We start from the raw sequence: 27,506 nt of genomic DNA on the forward strand, positions 1-27,506 counted from the left end.
CAATCTTCAAGTCAGCAGTCTTGCCAGCACAAGGGTTTAACCCACTGCACCACCTCCTGTTTTATGAGCAGGTCTCAGCACCTTGGAGAGCTCATTTAAACCAGAATGATTTCACCACCAAACTGATATGGAACTCACCAACCCTTGCTAATATACCATGTTCATTCTGGTTAAACCAACAAAATCCACCTTGTGATGACCTCATTCTCTTTTGCTAAAGTAATTATTTACATTACAGCTACCTTAAACATAACAGTAGAATGAGTTTTTTGCAACTGAGTGTTCTTAACACTGCTTATTGTGATCTATTAGGACACTAATGCACATTTTTCTAAAAAAAGATAGCATTTGACTAAGGATGCATCTACACTGTAGAAATAACACAGTTTGATATCATTTTAATTGCCATGGCTCATGAGAATCATGGAAGTTGTAGTTTGACAAGATATTTTCTGTAAAAGTGTTAGCCTTTTCTGTAAAAGAGTTCTGGTGTCTCAAAGCCAACTCCCAGCACTCCACGGCACTGAATAATTATCAACTAAAGTGATGTCAAACTGCATTCAGTCTATAGTAAATGCACCTTTAATTATTGTTTTTAGTTACTTCTAGTTTCAAGAAGGATTGGTATAATTCATGAAGGTCCTAAAGGGAGGAAAATGGTTTTCAGATTCTGTGAAAGTGCTTAGAGGAGAGTAGCTTTGCAAGGCATAAAAGTACATGCTCTCTAACATTTCACAGGGGAAGACTGGGGTGCTTGTGTCCACCCCTAGAAAAGTGTGGTCAAGATCACAGGTGTTATTAGCAAGGAAGAATACATTGGCATTGCCTTCCAAGATGGTAAACTTTATCCAGGAGGAGGAGGAAATGTGGAGAGTCTGTAGCAGTTTGCTTTTGCTTGAGCCTACTGGGAAGGGCAAGATTTTGCCCAGTTCTCTTGACTACTGAGTAAATTGAGTGGAAACTACCGTGCAACAAATTTTCCAGCAAATGGAAGGGGAAAAGGAAGTGGGAGGAGGCAAAGAAAACTGGGACATTTTAAAAGCAGATGAAAAAGTGAGATGGTAGAGGATTAATGATGACTGTCCTTGCCCAATTGGGACTGCTGAAGGGTATGTAAGTCTTCAATGGGACATGTTCCAAACGAAGCATGTGCGGTGGGGATGGGCACCAGTTTTCTGTACTTTAGACTCTCCTGTGATGCATGCACAAACACATTTTATTTTTTTATATTGATGTTAAAAAGCGCTTTAAAGGCAAATCATGAAGACTTCCAGGAAAGACTATCCATCTATATATATATATATATATATATATATATATATATATATATATATATATACACACACACACACACACACACACACTAGCTGTGCCCGGCCATGCGTTGCTGTGGTGAAGTATGGTGGTATGGGAAATATAGTATCTTAGAACTGGATTATATGAGGCCCCTTCTACACAGCTGTATAAAATGCACACTGAAGTGGATTATATGGCAGTGTGGAGTCAAGATAGACCAGTTCAAAGCAGATAATATAAGATTCTAAATGGGTTATATAGCTGTGTGGAAGGGCCTTGAGTCTGCACTGCCATATAATCCAGTTAAAATCAGATAATCTGTATTTTATAGGCAGTGCGGAATAGGTCTAAGTGAGGCCTAACTCTGCCTGTTCCCCGGGCTGAGTGGGTTGCTAGGAGACCAAGTGGGCAGAGCTTAGCCTTGTAACTGGCAGCAATTGGATAAAAACAGTTATTCCTCTCCCTCTAATTAGGACTTTATTTTTCTTTTTGTTGTATCAACCTAGAGGCGTGGATGAGGGGTTGTGCTGTCAGTTTTCGAGGTTGTGGGGTGTTTAGTTTTGTTGTTTTGTAGGTCGCCAGGATTCCATCACACACACACACACACACACACACACACGGAAGAAAATGTTTGATTTAGGAAAATCTGGTTGCCTGTCATATCAATCTCCAGTACCATACGTTATCCACTTATGGTGTATAGGATTGCATCTTTATTCTCCACTCAGAAGGGCATCTTGAATTATTCAAGTCAAGGGCTGTTTTTCTCTCTGCTTGAAAAAGAATGGAGTGGCCTTCAATGTCCTCAAGGACTGCATCCCTTTATGCAAATGACTCTCCCTCCAACACCCATCTCTCTTCAGAAAGGTTCTCTGCATATTTATTTACGTTAAAATACAACATCAGGCATTCCAGCACCATTGAATCTGCTATCGATTTTATGAGTCTGCAAAAGGGAGTAATTGCATGGAAACCAGCTGGCATGTGAACCCTCCATCTTTGTAAATATACCTGAAACTTTGGCCTAATGCTCTCTTCTGTGGTCTTTATCTTGGGCAGTTATTGATGAGCTTCTCCCAGTTGTCCTCCAAATGATGGAGCTTTTCTTAAATGTGTGCTATATGTCAGGTGGAGTTTTTCACAATGCACAACACATTCAACTCTGCCTCCACAACCTTCAACCAAATGGGGCCCTGACTCAAAATTTCCCTCATCCAAAAGCCAGTTCTCTCAGCTGGAGGATTCCGGAAACCATCGCCCAAGAAAGTAATGCTTTCAAGCTCTTGTGTGCCTTCAAAGTGTTCCCAACCTATGGTAACCAACAGAGTTTTCTTGGCAACATTTGTTTAAGAGAGAGTATGTCTTTGCCTTCTTCTGAAGCTGAGTGTGTGTGAGTTGTCCAAAATTACCCAGTGGTGTCCATGGACAAGTGAATATTTGAACCTGAGTTTCCAGCGTTGTAGTCCAGTGCTCGAACCATCACATCTTGCAAACTTTAGCCCACCATAAAGAAAGCCAAAGAAACATAAAACAGTGGAAGTACTTTGTACTTCAACGTTTTGTTTGTGCAATGTCTTTGAGCTTAATCCTTAGCACTGATACTTTTTCTTCCCAAAGCTCTGCAAATCCCCTTTTCAAATATTTTGCAGGACCTCTTGTTTAAAGATGCAGGGACCTGGGCAGTTCACTTTTTAACCGTTCTGATCTGTACTGTCTGAAGACATTTTCAGTGCTGGTCTTACTACTTTTTGACATTAGACAGTATTAAAAAAGTTTCATAATCTGCCATATCATTTGGATGCAAAAGTCAGAACAAGATAGAGTTACAAGTGGTTCAATGGTTTTACAAACCCAGATGGTAGAAACACAAGAATTAATATTGCCTTCGTGTTGATACAAAGTTCCAGAAAGCTAAGAAACCAGAAGCTAATACTGGTGCTATATCAAGAGGTCAGAATCATGCCTCCATCTTGATGTGGCTGGACTTCAACTTCCATAATTCTTTACACACTGGTTACACTGGCTGGGACCACTGGGAGAAAAGCTGTGCCCATTCCTGGAGAGGTTGGATCTGGCCGCAGGGACACATATAAACTATTGCCCATTTGGACTACTGTAAGGAACTCTATGAGGAACTGCCTTTGAAAGGTGATGTGAGACTTCAGTTTCTCCAAACCATTGCCACCAGAATAACCACAGGAACCATACAACTCCCTTGTTGGTCCATGTCTGCATTGATTTAAAAGATTGTGACTATTTGAAGGACTGTGTCTATCATTTACTTATATGGGGATCCAGAGTCGTGTAATGGTGGTTTGAGTGTTGGGATACAACTCTGGAAACCAGGGTTTGAATCCTCACTTGTCCATGAAACCTTGGCCAAGTCACATTCTCTCAGCCTCAGAGGAAAGTAATAGCAAACTTATTCTGAACCATTTTACAAAGGAAGCTGTGATAAGTTCACCTTTGAGTCGCTGATGAGAATCCTGAACAATGAGAATATTTCCAGCTTAGGATTTATTCTGCACAAAATTTTCACATGGATTTTTGTGTCTCTCTAGGAGTGCCTTTAGTAGGCCTTTACACTTCAATTCTATGGTCAACTTCCATGGGAAGACCTAGAAATTACTAGAAAAGTAAAAATTAGCATTTTGAAATTAGTGGTTTTCCAATTTTAATGGGGGTTCTGAACTTCTAACTCTAGCAAAAGAAAAGAGCTTAGTCCTTTATCCCAGAGTATGGAAAAACTAACTTTTTGGACTACACTTCCAAGAATTCTGAAGCCAACAGGGCCACTGAAGAATCCTGGAAGTTGCAGTTCAAAAGGTAGCTTCTCTGAGTCTTAAGCAGTTGCGATATCTTTTGAAAAGACTTTAAACAAAGCAAGACATTGGAAACAGAAGACGGAATAACCAGAAACTAATGTTTAAATCATATTTTCTAACTTATGCCTTTGAGATGTGATCCCTGAGTGGTTTTTTTTCTCTCCAAAACAAGATCCTCCGTTTGAGATGCCAAAGAGACAGCAGGAGACGGAGCTGTTGAAGCAGAGAAAAAGGGAGCACCTTCTCCCAAAGTGCCACCCGCAACCCTCGCTTGCAAACATCTCATCAGGAATTCTTTTCTCTCCGCTTGTCACAAAGTCAAGAGCTATCGGGATGATTGACGGGCGCAACTGCCTCTACTTAATGATTGACGTCCTTTGGTTTCTGGATCCCACGTCCTCTTCAAATCTGCATTTGAAATCAACAAAATTCTGATCTCCCCCATGTTGTGTTTGCACCAACATAAAAATGCTCCGAAGAGAGATATGAATGTCTGGGTTTTTGAGAGCAGGCATGATAGGAAGCAGGACTGTGAATGTAAATGCCAACATCCTAACCTTTGCTTAACATACAGTTAAGAGCCTGGGAGAGGACTCTTATGCAAAGTATGTAAAATGTACTGAACTCTGTTTCATGGTAAATGTTCTTCTTTTCATGGAGTCAGAGAGTCTGAAAAATATATATTTTCCAATTCTGAGATGAACCTCACATGGGGTTTCCTTGGTAAGATTTGCTCAAAGGGGATTTGCCTTACCTTCCTCCAAAGTTGACTTGCCCAAGGTTACTCAGTGGATCTCAATGGGATTTGAACCCTGATAGAATATAATAGATTAGCTTTATTATGCTATTGTGCTATTGCACAACAAAATTAAATGCATTCCACAGCACACACCGCAAAACAACACACCCATCCCTCCACACCCCAATCTGCACCCCAACTCCCAATGCCACATCAATGCGAAAGCAAAAACAACACACCGATCCCTCCACACCCCAATCTCCACCACACAACCCCCAATGCCACATCAATGCGAAAGCAAAAACAACACACCGATCCCTCCACACCCCAATCTCTACCACACAACCCCCAATGCCACATCAATGCGAAAGCAAAAACAACACACCGATCCCTCCACACCCCAATCTCCACCACACAACCCCCAATGCCACATCAATGCGAAAGCAAAAACAACACACCGATCCCTCCACACCCCAATCTCCACCACACAACCCCCAATGCCACATCAATGCGAAAGCAAAAACAACACACCGATCCCTCCACACCCCAATCTCCACCACACAACCCCCAATGCCACATCAATGCGAAAGCAAAAACAACACACCGATCCCTCCACACCCCAATCTCCACCACACAACCCCCAATGCCACATCAATGCGAAAGCAAAAACAACACACCGATCCCTCCACACCCCAATCTCCACCACACAACCCCCAATGCCACATCAATGCGAAAGCAAAAACAACACACCGATCCCTCCACACCCCAATCTCCACCACACAACCCCCAATGCCACATCAATGCGAAAGCAAAAACAACACACCGATCCCTCCACACCCCAATCTCCACCACACAACCCCCAATGCCACATCAATGCGAAAGCAAAAACAACACACCGATCCCTCCACACCCCAATCTCCACCACACAACCCCCAATGCCACATCAATGCGAAAGCAAAAACAACACACCGATCCCTCCACACCCCAATCTCCACCACACAACCCCCAATGCCACATCAATGCGAAAGCAAAAACAACACACCGATCCCTCCACACCCCAATCTCCACCACACAACCCCCAATGCCACATCAATGCGAAAGCAAAAACAACACACTGATCCCTCCACACCCCAATCTCCACCACACAACCCCCAATGCCACCTGGGATTTAACATAGCTACAGCTCTAGAATCTCCCAGTATCCTAGTTCAATGCACACATCTCTACATCATGCTGACTCCCAGGGGATACCTGGTAAGAAAAGCCATATTGCTTAAGTATTCTGTAATTTTCTGCTCTGTCACAGGTAATTATACATTGTAAGACATAAATTTTCCTGTGTGTGCCTGTTGAAAGGCCAATTTTAATTGGCAATTAAAGTCTTCATTCATCAATTGCTCCACTGAATTCATTTCAGCTCATGGCTCCACTGTAAACACTGTTTTCAGGCAAACTTGGAGTCACAAGTATTCTGATGAGTGCAGGAGCTCAACTGATCATGACAGCTCTGATATTTACTTCCGAACAGAGTAAGGATGTATGCTGGTATGCTCATCCACATCAACTGAGACATTCTAGTTGTTCTCCTCTCTATCAGAAGTGTGTCTTTTACAAAGCGAATGGGTCTTGATTTTGAGTTCAAAACCATGTTATTCTATACAGGGATAGCTCTCAATGATATATGTATTCTTGCTGGAAAGTCCATTTCTCTTCTAGCAATAGTGAGGATTGCCACCAAGTCCAGATAGGGCTGGGTAGTATGTGATGCAAAAGCCAAAGTGATGCCAAACTACAAAGATCCTCATTTGTTTATCCAATCCCAGTCAGTCCGCTGCGAGTGCCTTGCGGAGATGCCTACTGTCTGGCTCCATCCTCCTGTTCCTCTTGAGTTCCTGGAACTGGTCCAGAGGAAAGGGATCAAAATGGGAAAGGGCCTGGAAGTAATGGCCTATGAAGAGTGGTTTAGGCCTGGAAGAGAGATGGAGAAGTGACAGCATGAGAGCCACATTTAAACATTTGAAGGAATGCCACATGACTGAGATATAGAGCACATAAATATGGAAGATGGAACCAGCTTGTGTCAAACTATTCCAAAGACTAGGACACAGAGCAATGGATTTAAACTCTAGAGGAATATTTCACCTAAACATTAGGAAGAATGTCTGAATGTGCTGCTGCTTCGGAATGTGATAAGTCTCCTTCAATGGAGGGTTTTCAACAGAAACTGGATGGCCATCTGTCAAGAGTTCTTTGATTATGTATTCTTGCATGACAAGGGGTTGGACTGGATGGCCTTTGGGTTTCTTCCAGTTCTATAATTCTATGATTCTAAGACCATAGTAGTTTGGATAGCCTTTGTTTCTTTAAATCATGATAGCTTTTCTAATCGAGGCCCTTTCCATACAGCCACATAATCCAGACTATCAAGGCAGAAAATCCCACAATATCTGCATTGAACTGGGTTATCTGATTCCACACTGCCCTATAATCCAGTTCAATGTGGATTTTATACAGTTGTGTGGAAGGGACCAAAGATTATTTTAGGTAAAGGTAAAGGTTTTCTCCTGATAGTTGTGTCCGACTGGGGGGTGGTGCTCATCTCCATTTCTAAGCTGAAGAGCCGGCGTTGTCCATAGACATCTCCAAGGTGATGTGGCCGGCAAGACTGCATGGAGCACCGTTAGCTTCCCACCAGAGCAGGACCCATTATCTACTTTTACATGTTTTCGAACTGCTAGGTTGGCAGAAGCTAGGGCTAATCGCAGGAGCTCACCCCACTCCCCAGATTCAAACCACCAACCTTTCGGTCAGTAAGTTCAGCAGCTCAGTGGTTCAACCCATTGCGCCACCGGGTGCTCCAAGATTATTTTAGTTTGGTTTAAAATCCTGTTTTCCCTTTCATTTGCTGTAATCACCTTAGGACCAAATGTTCAAGGAACCCTGAGAATTGAGAGATGGGAGATTAAATCAGTACATCTTGAGAAAACTATTAAGGCTTTCTAGTAGAGACTACCAGTGGGCCATCACACTACAAATCTCAAGATGTAGTTCGTTAATAATAAAAGTGACATCAAACTGCTATAAGTTCAGATACACTCCTAGATTCTACTTGTTTGACTCATTATGAGAAACTGGAAAGCGATGAACATGGCTGTGGGCGGGAGAGAAGTTGCTGGTCAGTGCCTTATCCTCTGCGACCTGTGGATGTTTTGTTTCTCAACTACTGGCTGGATAAACAAACAAGCAAACCACTCTTTCCCTTGTACTATTTCCTGTTATTCTTTCCTAATGCTTTGCTTCAGTTCTGGCTAGATTTCATTGCAAGAAATTATGTGTGTTTATTGAGACAATAATTGAAAGCACGTATTACTCTTCTCCTGAATGCAGCTTTAGGATCTGGGCACAACTTTAGCCTCCAACCATCCTAATTTGGCAAGCAAAATACCGATTAATCATCTATCATCCCACTTTCCCAACTTCATTTGAAATATCCCAGGTTCTCTCTCTTTCTCCCATTTCTCCCTTTCTCCTAAGTTTATTTCAATGGCTGCAAATTGTGTTCAAAGTGTTGAAGTAATTTGTGCTCAGTTAGGTCCAAGGGGAAAGAATCTCACCCAGGTAAAAGTAAACTGTGGAAGTCTCTTCAACCTTGTTAGCACATCTTCAGTTAAAACTGTTGATATCTTGACAATCCTCTAAGACACATGCCTTAGTTTTCCTCTGTGAAATATAAGAGAGCATGGCATGGGCCTATTTTGAAAGCAAAGCTAAATATTTAGTGAAATGTGTCATAAGGTGAAGATTAGAAGTGTTTGTTTTCAATAAAACGTTGCCCAAAAAAGGTACTTCTTGGATAAGTTTTAAGGAGTCGACACTGCCTTATAATCCAGCTCAAAGCAGATACTTGGATTTTATCAGGCAGTGTAGAAGGTGCCTAAATGTCCTGATTTGGCAAGCAGAGTCCTGATTCTATCATCCCACTTTTCCAGCTGCATTTGAAATATCCTAGGTTGTTTCTCCTTCTCTCATTTCTCCCTTTGTCCTAAGTTTATTTCAGTTGCTTCAAACAGAGTTCAAAGTATATAAGTAAGAGAGTTGTGTGCAGAATTGGTTCCTACCATTTCTACTGTTTCGTTCATGCCTTCCGTTTCTTCAGGAACACGAAACGGGAAGCTTCCTCGCCACATGAAAATCTGTTCAACATGAAAACCTGCTTTGGTCTGCAGCGGAGCACTTCCCAGAACTTGTCTCCTTGCCTTGGAAAGAGCGTGGATCCGTGGCATGCAGGCCCAGAAAGCGTGCACGCCTGCCAGTACTCCCCACATAATGGTCCGACTTTTGGGGCCCGAAACCAAAAACAGATATCTACCCTCCTGATTTCAGGAGGCTCCCTTATCAGGACCCCCACAAAAGCCGGAACACGAAATGGGACAAGGTTTACCCCGAATGCACAACCCTAATAAGTAATCTGTGTTCAGTTAATTTGGGCCTCTTCTACACTGCCATATAATCCAGATTATCAAAACAGACAATCCAGATTATCTGATTTGAACTGGATTATATGAGTATACACTACCATATAATCCAGTTCAAAGCAGATAATCTAAATGTTATATAGCAATGTAGAAAGGGCGTCAGCCACACATGTCCTAGTTTTCCTCTGAGAAATATAAGAGAGCATGGCATGGACCTATTCTGAACACTAAGTTCAATATTTAGTGAAGTGTGTCATAAAGAGAAGATTGGAGGCATTTGTTTTAAATCAAACATTGCTCAGAAAAGTTGCTTCTTGGATTAGGTTTCTTGATCCTGCAAAACAGTGTGTCCTGGAGTGGGAACAGCTGGAGAGAGGTGGCAAAATGGGGAATGAGCACATGTAAAATGAGCCTCGATATCCACAAAGAATTGGTTCCAGGATTTCTTATGGATGCCAAAATCTGTGGATGCTATGCAGGGCCAACTGTACTTCATTAGCTAAGATAGTCTTATATTCAGTAGTAAATTCCTGTTTTTTCCCCTTCTGTCTGTGATGGCTCTTTTAATTTTTGGAATACAGTTTCATTTGCTGGGATTAGAGGTGAAGGGCCTTTGTGGAAATGGGAAAACTGTGATTTTTTAAAAGATATTTTCCTTACTGGGAAGACTACTTTTCAAGTTATTTTAGATCTTTTATTGCAACTCTGTAGTTAACTTGCTCAGGAAATTGACCATGGAGTTGTATTGGAGAATCTGGAGATGCTAGAGGTGGTATTTCTAGGACTCTCCAGTGGTGCATCTACATTGTAGAATTAATGCAGTTTCACTCCTCTTTAACTTCTCGGGGCTCAATGTTATGGAATCTTGGGCATTTTGTTTGCTTTGGCAACAGAACTCCTTTGCAGAGAAAGATGAAGATCTTGTAAAACTATAATTTCTGGCAGAACCTGACCATAGAGTCATACTGGAGGATATAGAAATTCCCGCATTGATCATTTTAGTCAAATACACAAACAATTGCATCCACAAAAATTACACTTGCAAACATGGAGGGGAAAACCATGTGAGAATTCACTGTTCAATGGAAAGGCCACATGTAAAAATGACCAAGAGGGAAAGACTTAAGGTAATACAGAGTTTGTCTTAAGGACCAATAAAATTTCTCTCCCAAAGTGACAATAGTCTTTTTCTATTGTAAAGAGAACAATTCTGAAAAGTTTTTGTGTTCCTAAAGCTGCTCAAGTTTATGAGTTTATGAGTTATGAAACCCTTTTGAATTTATTTTAGAATTCATTGAACCCTCCTACATCACCACCTAGTGATTGATGTGGCATCAAATATAATTATTATTATTAATAATGTCGATAGATTACAGAGTGGTAAAATCATATTATTAATAGATAGCGGCTGTCACTGCTGACTTTCACATTATAAATGTGGTGAGAAAAGTTTCAGGTAGATGAGAGGGGCATAAAAGAAGTGGCAGAATATTTTTTTTGAAACAACAACAAAGTGAAATAAAGTTACACCTCCATCACTCAGTCAGATTGTTAACTTCCCTATCCAACATAGGCATCTAATTTTAATAGAATTTTTTGCTATCTCAGGAAGGACAAGCTCCCATGTATAGCTGAAGAAGAAATGCAGAAATATGGGGTCTAGTAAGAATCATCAAATTATAAAGTTGGAGGGTATTTTGAGGGCTACCTGGCCCAATCTTTGCCAATACTAAAACAGTCCTGAGAAGGAGATATCTAATGTCCATCTCCAGATCTCCAAAGAAGGAACCATCTTCTGAGCTATTCTATTGTATTGTTGGCCAGCTCTTACAGTCAAGACTTTGTTGTCTTGAATGTAAGACACCAAAGTCTTGAATGCCATCAACTCAGCTTTGATTTATGGTGACCTTATGAAGGACAGACCTCTGAGTCACCTCATCCTCAACAGATCATGTCTAGCAGATTTAGGGCCACTGCCTTCATTCCTTACCAAGCATTACTGGCTTTTTTTGGTGAGTCATGTCTTCTCAAGATGTGACGACAGTATGATAGACTGAATGTCATGATCTTGGCCTCTAGGAAAAGTTCAAGCTTTATTTACACTAGGATCATTTATTTAGGTTTAATACATTAACCATTGAGCTTTTCTCCAACACCACATGTCAAATGAGTTGGTTTTCTTCTTATGAGCTTACTGCAATGTCCATTTATAGAAATGGGAAATATGATAGCATGGAGTATCCTAACTCAGGCATTCCATTATCTGAGTCTTTACAGTTATGTCCATTGCTTCCTTCTTACCTGCCTTTCTGAGTCCTAGCTTTCTTCTCATAGAATCACTGAATCCTAAAGTTGGAAGAGCCCTGAGTCCCTTCGGGTGAGAAGGGCGGGATATAAATGTGAGAAATAAAAAGAGACTTTGGGGGCCATCCAGTCCAACCCCTTTCTGCCAAGAAGCAGGAAAATCACATTCAAAGCACCCCTGACAGATGGCCATCTAGCCTTTGTTTAAAAGCTTCCAAAGAAGGAGGCAGAGAGTTCCACACTCCGGGACACTGCTGAACAGGTCTCACAATTAGGAAGTTCTTCCTCATGTTCCAGTGGAACCTCCTTTCCTGTAGTTTGAAGTCATCCTTCCGCGTCCTAGTCTTCAGGGCAGCAGAAAACAAGCATGCTCCCTCCTACCTATGACTTCCCCTCACATATTTATACATGGCCCTCATAATGTCTCCTCTCAGTTTTCTCTTCTGCAGGCTAAACATGCCCAGCTTTTTAAGTCACTCCTCATAGGGCTTGTTCTCCAGACCCTCGATCATTTTAGTCACCCTCCTCTGGATTCAATCCAGCTTGTTGACATCTCCCTTAAGTTGCAGTGCCTAGAATTGGACACAGTATTCCAGGTGTGGTCTGACCAAGGCAGAATAGAGGGTAGCATGACTTCTGATTTTTTGACTGCAGTCTCCATTGTGATTAATGACTGAGCCAAGGTATGGACAAACTTGAGCCATTTCAATATACTTCAAAGTGATGAAAATAATTTGTTTTTCTAATGTACAGATATAAGCTTGTCTTTGCATTTTCTTCCCTGACTTTCTTCAATAATCACTCAAAATCTTTGCTAGTTTTTTGCTAGTACAGTAGAGTTTCGCTTATCCAACCTTCACTCGTCCAATGTTCTGTATTATCCAACGCAGTCTGCCTCCCATCCGGATCCACAGCTGTTTCTCTAGGCAGCAATTCTATCTTTATTTCTAGTCAATTTTTTAGTAGTCAATGTTTTCAATACATTGCGATGTTTTGGTGCTAAATTCGTAAATACAGCAATTACTACATAACGTCACCATGTATTAAACTGGTTTTTTTTGTCAATTTGTTGTAAAACATGATGTTTTGGTGCTTAATTTGTAAAATTATAATGTAATTTGATGTTGAATAGGCTTTTCCTTAATCTCTCCTTAGTATCCAACATATTCGCTTATCCATCGTTCTGCCGGCAGGTTTATGTTGGATAAGCAAGACTCTACTATAGCATGATGTCATAGAATCATAGAATAGTAGAGTTGGAAGAGACCTCATGGGCCATCTAGTCCAACCCCAGCCAAGATAAACAGCCAAGATACTAATGTAGGTTAACTACACAGCCGTAACATTACTTTTAGGAGAGACTTGACTAAAGCAGTACTTTAGCCTCTTTCTTTGAGTTTTCTTTCCATGTCAGGAGTGACTTGAAAATCTGCAAATTGCTTCTGGAGTGAGAGAATTGGCTGTCTGCAAGGATGTTGCCCAGGGGACGCCTGGATGTTTTGATGTTTTGACCATCCTTGTGGAAAGCTTCTCTCATGTCCCCGCATGGAGCTGGAGCTGATAGAGGGAGCTCATCTGCGCTCTCCCCGGTTTGGATTTGAACTGGCAACCTTCAGGTCAGCAACCCAACCCAAAGTCCTGCTGACACAAGGTTTTAACCCACTGCACCACCGGGGGCTCCGGTGAGATATTTGAGATATTGCTAGATTACAACTTGGAGCATTTCCCATGAGTGGACGTGCTGGCTAGGGTTCATAGGAGTCTGTAATCCAGCATCATTTAGAGGAGCAGTACTTTACCCACTGCTGAGAGAAGAAGCTGTTTCAAAGTTTTGATGAAGAAGATACATTTTGAGAAATTGGAAGGTAGAGAGAGAAAGGGAAAGATAGCGCTACATACTCCTGGAAGCAGATTGAAGGAGAAACGTGTGAATTCATTTTATCTTCTCAAGCTTTCGAATGCTTTTCGACAAACCCATTTTCCAAACCCTTTCACATTGGGCATATTAGGCTGGATTCAATCGCTTCTGTCCCTTTTCTGCTAGAAGCAATTCCATTTTCAAGTGGGAGGGCATGCATGCCAGAGTGGGTTCGACCTTGCTTCTGACAACTCCAGTTTCTATTCTTTCAAACCTATAGAGCTCTCCACTCGCCAGGTGCTCTGTTTTGATCTGATGTGGGAGATCTGGCAGGGATGACAATGCTTTGAGAAATAGCCAAAAGACTGTTCGGAAAGAAAGGACTGCTGTTGATAAAACTGCAGAGAGCCAAAGAAAACTATAAAAATTGACAGATTTCATTTGAAACATTGCTGGGAGGAGATTCATGCTCACAGCCAAAGCCTTGGTAGAAACCGAGTGGCTCGCAAGGAGTGCCACATGGGAGGAGTTCTCTTCAAAAGGCAGCAGCGTGTAATCCTTTTATCTGGGACTGACTCCAAAATTCCTTCTACTTAATTCCTAAATACTATGTCGAAAGCCTGAGACATCAGTGGAAACAAAGTGGGAGCAGCCTAGATTCAGTTACAATGATCTGTGGATGGGTCTTAGGTTGATCCAGATGGATTGATGCCATTGAGTTGGATTCAGAGTTATTCAGAGTCCATCCAGGGACATCAGTGAGACTTACCAGTCCTTGAGCCTGATTAAGCCAAAGTTGAAAGCCTCTGGAGTCTTCCTCCAAACTATCTCAAGTTAACATTCAAACTACATAGCTCTAACATGGACATTTTGCTCCTAATCCTCATGCTATGCTTTGAAAGTGTTTCCTATTGGGGACTGGCCTAGGAAAGGTATTAGAGGTTGTATATCCCTTATCCAAAGTGTTTGAGACCAGAAATGTTTTGGATTTTGAATTTCGTCAGATTTTGGAATTTCTACATACATACATCATGACATATTTTGAGGATGGGACCAAAGTCTAAATTTATTTATTATTTATTTATTCATTTCATTTATATACCGCTTTTATCACCCCTGGGGGGACTCAAAGCGGTTCACATCAAATAAATGGCAAAAATTCAATGCCTCACATACGATTAAAAACAGTATTATCACACATCTAAAACAATAACATAGGACTATAAATTAAACCATTAAAACTATAAACCATCAAACATAAACATGTTATGCAATATTTAAATAAAGTTCATGATGAAGGTTTGGGAATTAGGTATTTTCAATATGCTAACAGCAGGTTATCTTTGCCACCTGAGTCAGAAGTGTTGCAATAATATTTGGGAACAATAAAAAGACTGGGTGAAATTCAAATTTGATATTAATTTATGTTTCATGTAGACGTTTTACATATTTTGTATAATATATACATATTTTTTGTTTATTAAAAAATTGTGTGTGCCGAACCACCAGAAAGCAAAGGTGTCACTATCAAAGCTAGTTACCCATATGGGGCATTTTGGAGTACAGTAGAGTCTCACTTATCCAACAGAACATTGGATAAGCTAAAATGTTGGATAATAAGGAGGGATTAAGGAAAAGCCTATTAAATGCCAAATTACATTATGATTTTACAAATTAAGCACCAAAACATCATGTTTTACAGCAAGTTGACAGAAAAAGCAGTTCAATACATGGTAACATTATGTAGTAATTACTGTATTTATAAATTTAGCACCAAAACATTGCAATATATTGAAAACATTGACTGCAAAAACATTGACTACTAAAAAGCAGACTGCATTGGATAATACAGAATGTTGGATGAGCAAAGGTTGGATAAGAGAGACTGTACTGTATTTTGGAAACCTGGATGAGGGATGCTCAAGCTGTACCAGTATATGGAGCCTGGAATGCAATTTCTATTAGCCATTATGTAAAGGAAGCTTGGAGCACTTAAGAGAATAGCTGAAGGAATGAAGTTGGTAGCATAAGTTTCTGTAGACTCGCTCTACTTCCCAAGATGTACGAAAGGCTTATGTGACCAAATTATTCTGTCAGTCTCTAAGGTCGCTTTGCATACTGAAGTTCCTGATTCGGAGAGCTATATTTTTGAATTATGTTAATCATGACTAGCTTTTCCCTGTGATTTCAGTGTGATTGAATTTGGATCCATTTCAGCATCAGTTTTGTATTTAAGAACTGATATTCCAGCTGCACAGATGCTCCCTAGGCATCCTACACAGAGGAACAAGAAGAGCTGGAGATTGTCATTGTCATAGTAGGCATATGTGTGTATACACTCAAATGCCTTAAAGTTACTTCTTAACATATTTCATAGGGTTTTCTTAAGCAAGGGAAACTCACAGATGGTCTTGCCAGTTCTTCTGTAATATCAACTACAGCACCTGGTATTCATTCCCATCTCAGTACTTTTATTTTATTGTGTCAGAAGCAACTTGAGAACATACTGCAAGTTGCTCTGATGTGAGAGAATTGGCTGTCTACAGAGACGTTGCCCAGGGGACCCCTGGATGTGTTAGCTGGGAGGCTTCTCTCATGTCCCCATAAGCTAGACATGACAGATGGGAGCTCACTTCATCTCCTGGATTCGAATTGGTGACCATCAGGTCAGTAGTTCAGCTGGCACAAGGGTTTAACCTATTGTGCCACCATGGCTCCTATCTCATTACTAATTATGGCTGACTCTGCTTAGCTTCCAAGCTGGGATCTGATGCTCTTGGAGTAGTTGTGGTGACACCCAATTAATGCAAAGTCTGCTTTGCTTCTCACTTATGCCTTTTCAGTGGCTTTTTCTTTATATGAAGCACTACACCCCAATCATAATTCTATCCTCCTTGAAATTATCTTTCAAGTCCATACATTTGGAACAGAATTTTAGCTTGAAGAGAGGTTTAGTGACCTCATATTGCTCTCCTTGTAGCTACTCCCTTGGCCTCTGCTAAATAGTACCAATATGTTTATTAATCTGCCTTCGCTCACTTACTAACAGGGCAATTTGAAGGCTCATGCATACATACCACTGTAAGTTTCAGTTGGGCCAAACACTAGCACAAGGCCCAAGGACTTTGACAACAGTGCAAGAGAGCCAGTATGCTGTGATGGTTTGACCATTGGGACTATGACCCTGAAGACCAGGATTCAGTACTCTTCTTGGACATGGAAACCCACTGGGTTGCATTGAGTAGATTACTTATGCTTAGCCCCAGAAACCCTAGGATGAGTTTGCCTTAGTGTCACCATAAGTTGAAAATAACTTGAAGGCACAGAATAATTACAGCAAAAGGTAATTATGCTTCTCATTCAATTTGTGCTGCCAATACTAGGTTCTCCAGTTTTCACCAAGAGAAACCAAGCACAACTCAGCTTGCAAACTAGTCAGCTCAAACCTCATCAATTTTACCCTTTAACCCCTTGGATTCTACAGTGGAGCTTTTCTGTGGGACTCAAAGGCATGTACGAGGGCTATCCAGAAAGTAGGTTATGTTTTGGATTTTAAAAAGGATAAAGTATAGGAGAAATCATTTACCATTTGCAGCTGAAAGACACATCCCAAAACTACAATCTCATGTAATCCCCATTGAAATTTAGCTACGTATCATATAGATAAATGAGTTTGAAAAGTACTGCCCCAGTAAATTTGCCGCCTCTCTCCTCCGTTTCCAAAAATGGGGGCATGGCTGGCAGCACATCGTTTTGGCTAGGCTTCAGGAAGGGAGAAGGGGGAAGAGCTGAGGACACAAGCGGGGAATTTACTGGAGTAGTACTTTTCAAACTCATTTATCTATAAGAAACGTGGCTAAATTTCAATGGGGGTTACATGAGATTGTAGTTTTGGGATGTGTCTTTCAGCTGCATATGGTAAATGATTTATCCTATACTTTGTCTTTTTAAAAATCCAAAACGTAACCTACTTTCTGGATAGCCCTCGTATTTTACATTGTCTATGTAAAAAGGAGCATAAAGTTTGAGACAGAGCTAAAACCGTTGACAGAACACACAATGATATTTTTTTTATCCATTTGGGGTTGTTAAAAGGTTGCTGGGGACCAAAACAAAAAGTGTTTTTAATGTAGTTTGGGCAGTTTGTTTTGAGACAGAGTGCTAATTTATGTGAATATTATCCATGCCCTTTCAGGGCTTCATGATCATGAATAAGCCTAATGTGTCCAGAGAAAAGAAGGCTGAGAGGGAACATGATGAAATATCTGAAAGCATGTCACATTGAGGAGGGGCAAGGTTGTTTAGTGTTGCCCTAGAGATTAGGCTATGGAGCAATGGATTGAAATTGCAGGAAAATAGATTTCATTTAAGCATCAGGAAGAACCTCTTGATGGGAAGTGCTGTTCAATAGTGGAATATGATACCTTGGGACATGGTGGAGTCTCCTTCTCTAGAAGTTTTTAAACAGAGGTTGGAGGGCCATCTGTCAGAAGTGCTTGAATTGTGCCTTCCAACATAGCAGAATAGGGTTGGACTGGATGGCCCTTGGAGGTCTCTTCCAACTCTAGGATTCTATGACTCCAACAACAAAGAAATTACTGACAGAGTGAAAGAGACTGTGTTATTTGTTAGGTGGATGGGAAACAATATCAGGAGATATAGTTATGGAGACCTGGCTATGCAATATAGATATGCCTCCGGAGCAAACTTCAGTCCAGTTTCTTTCATTACCCTACAAATACTGTTCTCTGTTGATTTTCATCTAACTCAGAAGAATGTTCCAGGGCTTTTTTAGAAACAGACGGCACAGAGAGAGGAGCTCCACATACTGAGGAGTGTCTCACAAGTTTCAAAATCCCTGCTGTTTTTATTTAAGGCTTGGCTCAAATTTTATCGTGTGTTGAATATCCTTCCAATATTCCACCTTTGTGTTTGGAAATTGAGCATTCATGTAATTCCATTTTACATTTCGATTATTCTTTAACAATACTATCCTGGGTCAGAGGGAGGAATACTGATTGGTGGGAGAAATGGGGAAAGAGCAGTTACAAGAAGTAATTGAGTTTAAATTACTGGTTTAATTCTTGCTCATCAATTTCTTCTTCTGATACAGAAGTTTTAGACTCAGTACCTGATGACTGTAGCTTGTATTGTTGTATAATGTCACATCTTTTGTGGTGTAATCAGTCATGCTTTCAGTTATAGTTATGGGAGGGTTGGTTAAGAAAAATATGAATAACACAAGACTGAAGTGTTGGTTTTTGGAGAACTTCCACTGCTACTTTATGGTATACGATTTCAGTGTTTAGGTAAGAACACAATGCATGGGAAGAGGATTTGTTTGGATCACAGGTTCACAGCTTGTACATTATTTTTTTAAATAACTTTAGTTTATGCTGCAGAGGCAAAGCAGGTTAAATTGCCAAGCTGCAGAACTTACTGATTGGAAGGTTGGTGGTTTGAATCCTCAGGATGGTGTGAGCTCCTGCTGTTAGACCCAGCTTTGGCAGGAAGGTAATGGCGCTCCATGCAGACATGCTGGCCACATGACCTAGGAGATGTCTATGGACAATGCCGGCTCTTCGGCTTAGAAATCAGTCAAGTTAAGTCCACAACCATCAATAGCCCCAACTCGCTGTTTACCTAAGCAGCCTGAAAGACAGTTGCATCTGTCAAGTAGGAAATTTAGGTACGCTTTATGCAGGAGGCTAATTTAACTAATTTAATTTACAACACCATAAAATTGTCAGCAGCATGTGGAAAGGAATAAGGAAGTAATACCATCAAGGACTCGGGGTCACAAGTAGACGGTAAAGCGGCAGCTCCCCCTGTGGCCAGAATCAGCATTCCCTCATGATGCCAGGAGCTGGAAAATGTTAAATTACCTCTGTGTGTATCTATATGTCATATGTCTAATGGCATTGAATGTCTGCCATGTAATCCGCCCTGAGTCTCCTTTGGGGTGAGAAGTATTTAAATACTGTAAATAAATATATAAATAAATGGAGATGAGCACCAACCCCCAAAGTAGGACTCAAGTAGACTTAATGTCAAGGGGAAACCTTTACCTTTCAAATATAACTTTTCTAGTTTTTTTTTAAAAAAGAATGGGAGGATAAAGTTTAAAATTCTAAGTCTAATTGCACAATTAGTGTGTCAAGAGTCAGACGCCAATTAGTGAACAAAAATAGAGTTTATTCAGCAGATAAGCCAAAAGGTAATGTTAACACAGAAAAAACCTTGAAACACTTCACTATCAGTGCTTCAAGAGCAGTTCAAACAAAAATATAATTCAGCAACACAAGCAGGTAAAAACAAAGCTAAACAAACTTAGTGCAAACTGCACTTTCTGAGTCCAAGCCCTGCCAGCCGGCTCTGTAGTTTTCAAAGGAACAGTTCCCAAAAGAAAACACCAAATTGGTCAGGAAACAAACAAACAAACAAAGAATGCAGTAGACTGCTTCCACAATGTGGATAAAGCCGAAGGCTCCAAAAGGATGGTGAAAAGACGTCGTCCGGGATTCCAAGGTCAGGTCAGGAGATAACAGCAGTGTCCAAAGAGCAAGCCAGGAGTCAAAAGCCGATAGTAGTCATCAATCACAGGGCGAAGGCAGTAGCAAGGTCAAATTCCGATCCAAGGTCTGAAGAGGGTGCAGTCATCCAAAACAGGTCCACAATAAGACACAGCGAGAGCCAAGCTAGGTGATAACAGCAGATTCAAATCATAGTCCAAGTCCAGTCTTCATGGAAACACAGAGATCCCAATGGCGCCTCAGCAACACCTTGCCACACGCAAAGTGCAGTGGCCAAACATTCCCATTTTATTCCCCTTCCTCCTGGGTGACCAAACACTCACACCCAAACACCAGGTGTCCCAAATCTACTCAGAGTCTGAGCTCCACACAGCTAGAGCTCGTGGATCTGGAGTACCTAGCAATTCGTCGGAGTCCCAATCATCCTGCCCACACTTAGCCCCATGAACACTTAAAGAACCATCTTCCCTTCTCCAAGCATCCCAATTGGGATCAGCTCCTGCAGAAACCCCAGGTTCAGAAGTATCCATAGACCCCAAATCCCCAGACATCTCCGGTGGCTGTGCCCATTCAGTGCCCGCTTCCCCAGCCACCACCTGTTCTTCAGCATCCATCTCCCCATCTGAATCTTCCTCAGAAAATCCCCCCATATAGCTCTCTAAGTCGCTTCCTGCGCAACTCCTCCAGTGAACCCTCATCACGAGGGTTTTTTCTTCCTCTTCGAATTCCATCCCCATCAACCATAATCCCCGAAGGCGCAGTCACAACATAGTGCCCTTAATAATAGAACTCAATACTTATTGGAAATAACTTTTCTGTCCCTGAAGGAGGAAGGAAACTAGAGAAAATAGTTCATTAAATCCAATTGCTAGCTGCAAATCAAGTGGACACTTGATAAGCCAACAATTTTTCCGATGCTTTGATTCTACCATTTATCATGACTTTTGGCAGTTTCACATCAAATGAATAGCAACTTCATGCACAGCTTAGAATAATGACAGCTGGTGACTTTCATGCCAGTGGGTCAGTGCATCTGCTCCAGATTTTAGTCAGAACTTTACTAGAGCGATCAAAGGTGTTGAACCTGGTAAGTAATGCAGGACCTTGAATAATTCCTTAGCAGTTTAGATTAAATCACAGTAGATCTTCTACACCACTGGCAAAAAAGACAACGGCTGTCATTTTTTTAAAAAGAAAAGTTACTTTTATTGACACCACAGCTATTAAAATCTTGAATGAGATTCTTACTCTTAAACACACACATTAATTTTTTGTCATTTAATATGAATTTATATTCTCTACTGAAATGGCTTTTAGTCATATCTTTTCTAAGCCGAACAGTTCTCTTTTTGTGAGATATTATATTAGGGGCACCTTTTTTGCAATTTCTCACTCTTCCTCTCTGCATTTTTCAACCCAGCTCTGCTCTTATTGATTTTAATCTTTTTTATTGATCTCTTTCAAAGGACGACCTCTGGAAATGGCACCGAATGCCAATATTACGTTTGGGGGCAGTCCTAAATAGCTTTTTTTCTCCACTCCCTGTAGATCGAAGCATCTTTTACACATGCTTGGAGTACAAACTATTTTGGCTGCAATGCAGATGAATACTTGTATAATCACAGCAGACTTATTCACTGTCTTGCCAGCTTTTCCAAGCTATTTCAACTCCTGGATAAAGTGTTTTGGAGGATTAATTATTTTATTTGTGCTGAGTTGAATTATGTTTCCATCCTGACATTAGCAGTACATCCAAGAGGCAAGAATCCAAAGCTCATACATACCTAAATAAATAAATAAATAAATAATATGCACAATATTGTTACAATGTGGGAGATGGTATTTTGTACCACCGCTTACCAAAATCTATCTGTCCTCAATGGGTAATTTTTGTATATAGGGTTTGCCACCAGTTGTTTACAGTTTTTGACTTCAGACCAAATTGTTCCAATAAATGTAATCAACGTTTCTGTCGATAACAGAGAATCGATTCCACTTCTGCTAATGAACAGCTCAGTGTAATTAATCTGAAAGGTCATACCCACTAACAGCAGCAAAAGTCTTTCCCATGGTAATTAACTGTCTCTCAGGGCAGGGCAATGAACAGTAGTCAATGTTGTTGAAGGCTTTCATGGCCTGAATCACAGGGTTGCTGTGTGTTTTCCAGGCTGTATGGCCATGTTCCAGAAGTATTCTCTCCTGATGTTTCGCCCACATCTATGGCAGGCATCCTCAGAGGTATATATACCTCACAACCTCTGAGAATGCCTGCCATAGATGTGGGTGAAATGTCAGGAGAGCATACTTCTGGAACATGGCCATGCAGCCTGGAAAACACACAACAACCCAGTAGTTAAAGTTATAGTACCTATAGAAGCAGGAGCCATGGGGCTAGTCAGCAAAGAGTATGTTAGAACCATTAGGAAGCAAAGCCAAAACCAAGGTTGCTCTTGAAACATTTGAAGCCCTAAATAGTTTGGGACCCCAAATGTGCTGGAAGAAGCAAAGACTACCAGGATTTGAGCGATGCTCCTACACCATCAACTCAGCTGGACTGGCCACATTGTCCGAATGTCCAATCACCATTTCCCAAAGCAGTTATTATAATTCCAACTCAAGAATAGAAAATTTAATGTTGGTGGACAGGAAAAGAGATTTAAAGATGGGCTTATAGTTAACCTTAAAAATGGTGGCAAAAACACCAAGAACTAGGAAGCCCTGGTCCTTGAGTGCTCTAACTGGAGGTCAGCTGTGACTAGGAGTGCTGTGGAATTTGAAGATTCACGAATGGAAGGCAAAAGGGAGAAATGTGAGAAGAGGAAAGCATGTCAAACCAACCAGGACTGGGACCACCTTCCACCTGGAAACCAATGCCCTCACTGTGGAAGAACATGTGGGTCAAGAATAGGGCTGCACAGTAACCTATGTATCCACTGCCAAGACACTGCACTTGGAAGGACATCATACTCGGACAACAAGGGATTAACAAAGTAAGTAAGTATCCATGGGGGTGGTGCTGGAACCAAACCCCAGTGGATGCCAAGGATCCACTGCATTTGCTCCCTGTAGTTTGGAGATCATCTGAAAATTTGGTCGCCATGTCTTCTACTCCATCATCTAAGTAAATGGCGCCCCTCTCATCACTTCTCCCCATTGATGAATGGTCTATGAACCTTATCTGTCAAACAGTTTCAAACCCACATAACTGTATCATTGTTTAGCCCACACCAACTTGCCTGTAAGAATATCACAGAGGACCCCTCCAGGAAACAAATTGAAATCAAGATAAACTACATCCACAGCATTCCTGCCATCTACTAAGCTTGTAATTCCATCCAAAAAAATGTTAAAATCAATTTGGCATGGCTTCTTTTTAAGGATCATGTGCTTCAATGCACTTTGTGAGGACATGGGAGAGGGTCTTTTTATCTATGGCACACTGGTTGTGGAACGCCCTCTCATTGGAGACCCAATTTACTACTTCTACTTAGGCGATTCCTCGTTGTTTGAGTATGATGGCCTTCCAAGTGTAGTGTCTTGGCGGTGGGTATGTAGGTGACTTTGGAGCCCTATTCTTGACCCGCATGTTCTTATAATCTCATCGTAATGCCAAATGTGGGCTTTAATAAAAGTCTTTGGAGCCTATTGATTTCAGCCAACATGTTTACACACATGGTTTTTATAACAGTTGAACTTTAACTTCTTAAACTTTGCAGTTGTTTTGTCTGCTTTTAAAATATTAAATTGTTCTATCATTTTTTTAGTTTTATTGTTCTGCACTTCAAATTGTTTAGCTGATTTTCTCAAGTTATGGAATGGGGTAGAAATGTTGTAAACAAACCAATAAAACAAAAGCTGCAGCAACACAGCAGAGCTCAGAGAGCTTCTTATTCAACGAAGGTCTCAAAAGCTTCATCATGCACCTTCCTGTCTATGGATAGAGTTTCCCAAATTCTGATCTTCCAGGTATTTTGAACTTCAGCTCCCAGAATCCTTGATCATTGACTAAGAGAGCCAAGGCTTCTGGGTGCTGAAGTCCAAAACATTTGGAAGTTTAGAGTTTGAAAATCATTGCTCCAGGTCTGGAACCCAGTGACTAGTCTGGGTGGATGGAATCACTTCAGAGAATAATCTACTACACTATAGGTTTAATGCAATTTGACACCACTTTAACTGCCATGGATCAATGCTCTAGAATTGTGGAATTTGTAAGTTGGTGAGGTACCAGCACTTTTTGGCAGAGGAAGCAAGAGATGTATAAAACTACTACTCCCAGAATTCCATAGCATTGAGCCATGGCAATTAAAGTGGGGCCAAACTGCATTAATTCTAGAGTGTAGATGCACTCTTCGCTTGACCAAATTCCTCAGTGTAAATGTGCTCCTTGTTGGAAAATGACTACATTGCAGTTCAGCCTTCACTCCATGGGGCATCAGTCCAAAGACTTTAGCAACTATTGATGCTAATCTTGATTTTGTCTGATAAAAGGGTTTGAAGTCTCTTTGCTCTAAAGTGTTGACAAAGCAAACTAAATTCTGTATCTTGTGGGGTGGAGGTGAATTGGGAGAGGCACATTTCTCATAGCATGATGTTGGTTTTGTTTGACAGTCACATTTTTTGGGGAGGAAGGGGAGTGTTTGGAAGCTTTGTGGTAAACAAAGAAAGTACTTGACTCACCATGCCAAGAATAACTTGAAAAACTGCACTTCCAAGATAATTCTTAGGATTTTTAAAGGGGCGGAGGAATAGAGATTAAAGGGTGGCAGGGCTGGCAATTGATCAGTTGGAACTGAGAAAGGCACACATGTATCCGCACCGAGACGGAGCTACAAGCTGATAAATTTCTGGAGCTGCTTCCAATTATTGCAAAACGTCACTCAAAATCCTCAGCTTCAGAGACAGGCCTGCAACTAGTTTTGATTTTGCAAGGGTGGATTTGGGTCAACATCTATTTAGATTTCTTTGTAACAAACAACTATTCCCAGCACAGCTGTTTCATGAAATTATCAGTGAATGGCACACCATATTAATAACTCGTATTTTGACTATTTTCTCTCCAGGAGTTTGCTGTGTCGGGAACAAAAATAAATGCTTGCACAAGCAGCCTTGATTATGTTGACATCTGAGTCAGTCCAAACCTTCATCACCCATCGACCCCTCCATGCAGCTGCTTTCAGCTTCCTCAAGGAACGACATATGTTTTTATTGACTGCCGCTCCGTCAAGCCAGGAAATGATAATACGGCAACATGACATGGTTGGAGTCAAGCAAATAAGGCTGGTTTGAAAATGTTTTATACCTCGTTGCTAAAGGAGATGGAGTGTGTACAGATGTTTACTCAGGATGTTTAGAATATCTGCTTGACTTGAGGATGGTGTCTTGAGGACTAGCAGCCATGTTTGGACATGGGAATCACAGAATGTTCTTGGCTAAGTAACCACTGGCGAATACCAGGACTGTGTTACATAGTCTCTGGGTTCTCTTCCAGGCCCAAAACTTGTGTATGAAATACCCCCCAAAACCCCTTCATACTAGGAGCTATTTATTACTCTTTTGCTTTCATTTAGAACTAATCTTCAACTGCTTCTGCCTCATGACCATTGATTTCTCTATTTCACTCCCCTTCCCAAAAGATCTTAGCCAATCACAAACTAAGATTTTATGATAGTGGACAGATTATATGATAATTGAGACTCATATAGTCCATTTCAACCTGGGACCAGATCCTGGGATATAAGAACAGTGTATAAGGGGTCTAAGTGCTGCTTAGCACAGTAGCATCTAAACACTACATAAAGAACTAGATCATCTGCTGATGTTATCAAAGGCAACAAAACCTATGTTGTGAATGAGTATTCTGAGGCTGTGAGTGATAATGGTAGGATCAGGAGGGGAAGGAAGAATCCTCGCCAGGAGGGCTCGTTGGAAGATTTACATAGGAAGAGAGTCAGGGAGATAGATGAGGAATCCTCAGATGAGGATTCATTTGGGGAGTTGAAAGGGAATCCTGAGGTGGAAATGACTGTTGAGGACCTGGTGGTGGCGGAAGGGGTTGGCATTGACTGGGCACGGGCTCCGGAGGATCTTGGGGAGGAAACTGGGCTCATGGATGCTGAGGACGCAGGAGAAGTTTGGGGTTCTTCAGAAGCAGACCCCACATGGTCTGCCTGGAGGAATGAGGGTGATTCCTCAGGTGTGGACAGGGTTGGGCGTAGACAGAGTGATTTTGACTCTGATGAGGAACTTGGGACGCCTGATCCTAAGGCGTTGGCTGTTTGGAGCTCGGATTCTGATGAGGAGCTTGGGACACCTGATCCTAAGGCGTTGGTTGTTTGGACGCCCAAGGAAACCTAAATAAATTGGGTTTTTTTTGGCCATTGTTCCTTGCGTGTGGCAAGGTGTTGTTGGGCGCCATTGGGTTTCCTGTATTTGACTCCGAAGACTGGCTTGGGACTTTGCAACCGATGTAAGTTTGATCTGGGTTATTCTACGACGGAGGGCTGGAACTGAGTGGGTTTTCTGTTTGGACTGCATTGTTATTACTATTTTGCATTAGCTGCTGCTCGCCTCCGTTGTCTTGGCTCTTTGTGTTATCCCGCAACGTGGACCTCGCTGTGACGACTTCACCCTTTGGACCTTGGACCGGAACTCGACTTGGCATATCTCTTCGCTCTTAAACTCAGCTTGGCATCATTCCCGTGTTCGTGGCTGACTTCTATTGCTGACCTTTCAACTCCGACGCTGTTCTCCAATCCTGACTCCGGACCAGTTTGACTTCACTACAACGTTTTGTTCCCCTGACATCTGGCTTGGCTTTCGACTCCCCAGCAGCTCGTCGCCATTGCCTCAGCGTTTTCCAACATTGTTTGTCCGCGCCACTTTTGGCAAAGAACTTTAGCCCGGTTTGGGCTTTCTCTTTAGTTTTGGGCTTTTTGCTGTACTTTTGGGTTTTGGGGAGGTTTTATGCCTTTGGGAATTCTTGCCCTTGTTTGTTTTTCTGTTTTGACTTTGCCTTGCAATTTTGAGCTGTTTTCAAGCACTTTGGTTTTAATCTGGATTATATCTCTGGATAATCCAGATTATATTCCGGTTAGCATTTTTGAGGTTTCTTGCTCTGAACTGTTTAATCACACTGAAGTTAAAGTGTTGTGAGCTCTCTGGACTTTGTGCGGAGCTTTTTTGAGTTATTTTTGAATAAACTATATTTATCTTACTGGCTGGCGTCTGACCTTTGACAACCTATATGTTGTAAGGCCAATGCTTACTATACGCCTAACCAGTTAGGTATCACAAATGATCACACAATCTAATATACCCTAAAAAGCTAAGGCATTTTGGAGTCTTTCAAGGATTACAATTTTTTTCCTCCAATCCATCTTGTCTTAGCTGGAATGAGGACAGAAGTATATAGTGAACCAAGGAACTAGGAATGGAGATGGAGAGCAGTCAAGAAAAGAGAACAAACCTGAAGGCAGA

At 41.3% G+C, this 27,506-nt stretch overlaps 1 long non-coding RNA gene across 1 annotated transcript in view; it reads left to right on the top strand.

Moving 5' to 3' along the window:
• The window catches only part of LOC134299290 (uncharacterized), a 79,032-nt gene extending 52,281 nt beyond the window's left edge, over positions 1-26,751 (top strand). The window contains exon 3 of the long non-coding RNA XR_010006476.1: positions 25,091-26,751. This is a non-coding gene — a long non-coding RNA (uncharacterized LOC134299290). The remainder of the gene's footprint in view (positions 1-25,090) is intronic.
• Positions 26,752-27,506: the final 755 nt, after the last annotated feature.

The sequence above is a fragment of the Anolis carolinensis genome, chromosome 5, assembly GCF_035594765.1.
Source record: "Anolis carolinensis isolate JA03-04 chromosome 5, rAnoCar3.1.pri, whole genome shotgun sequence".
Classification (NCBI taxonomy): domain Eukaryota; kingdom Metazoa; phylum Chordata; class Lepidosauria; order Squamata; family Dactyloidae; genus Anolis; species Anolis carolinensis.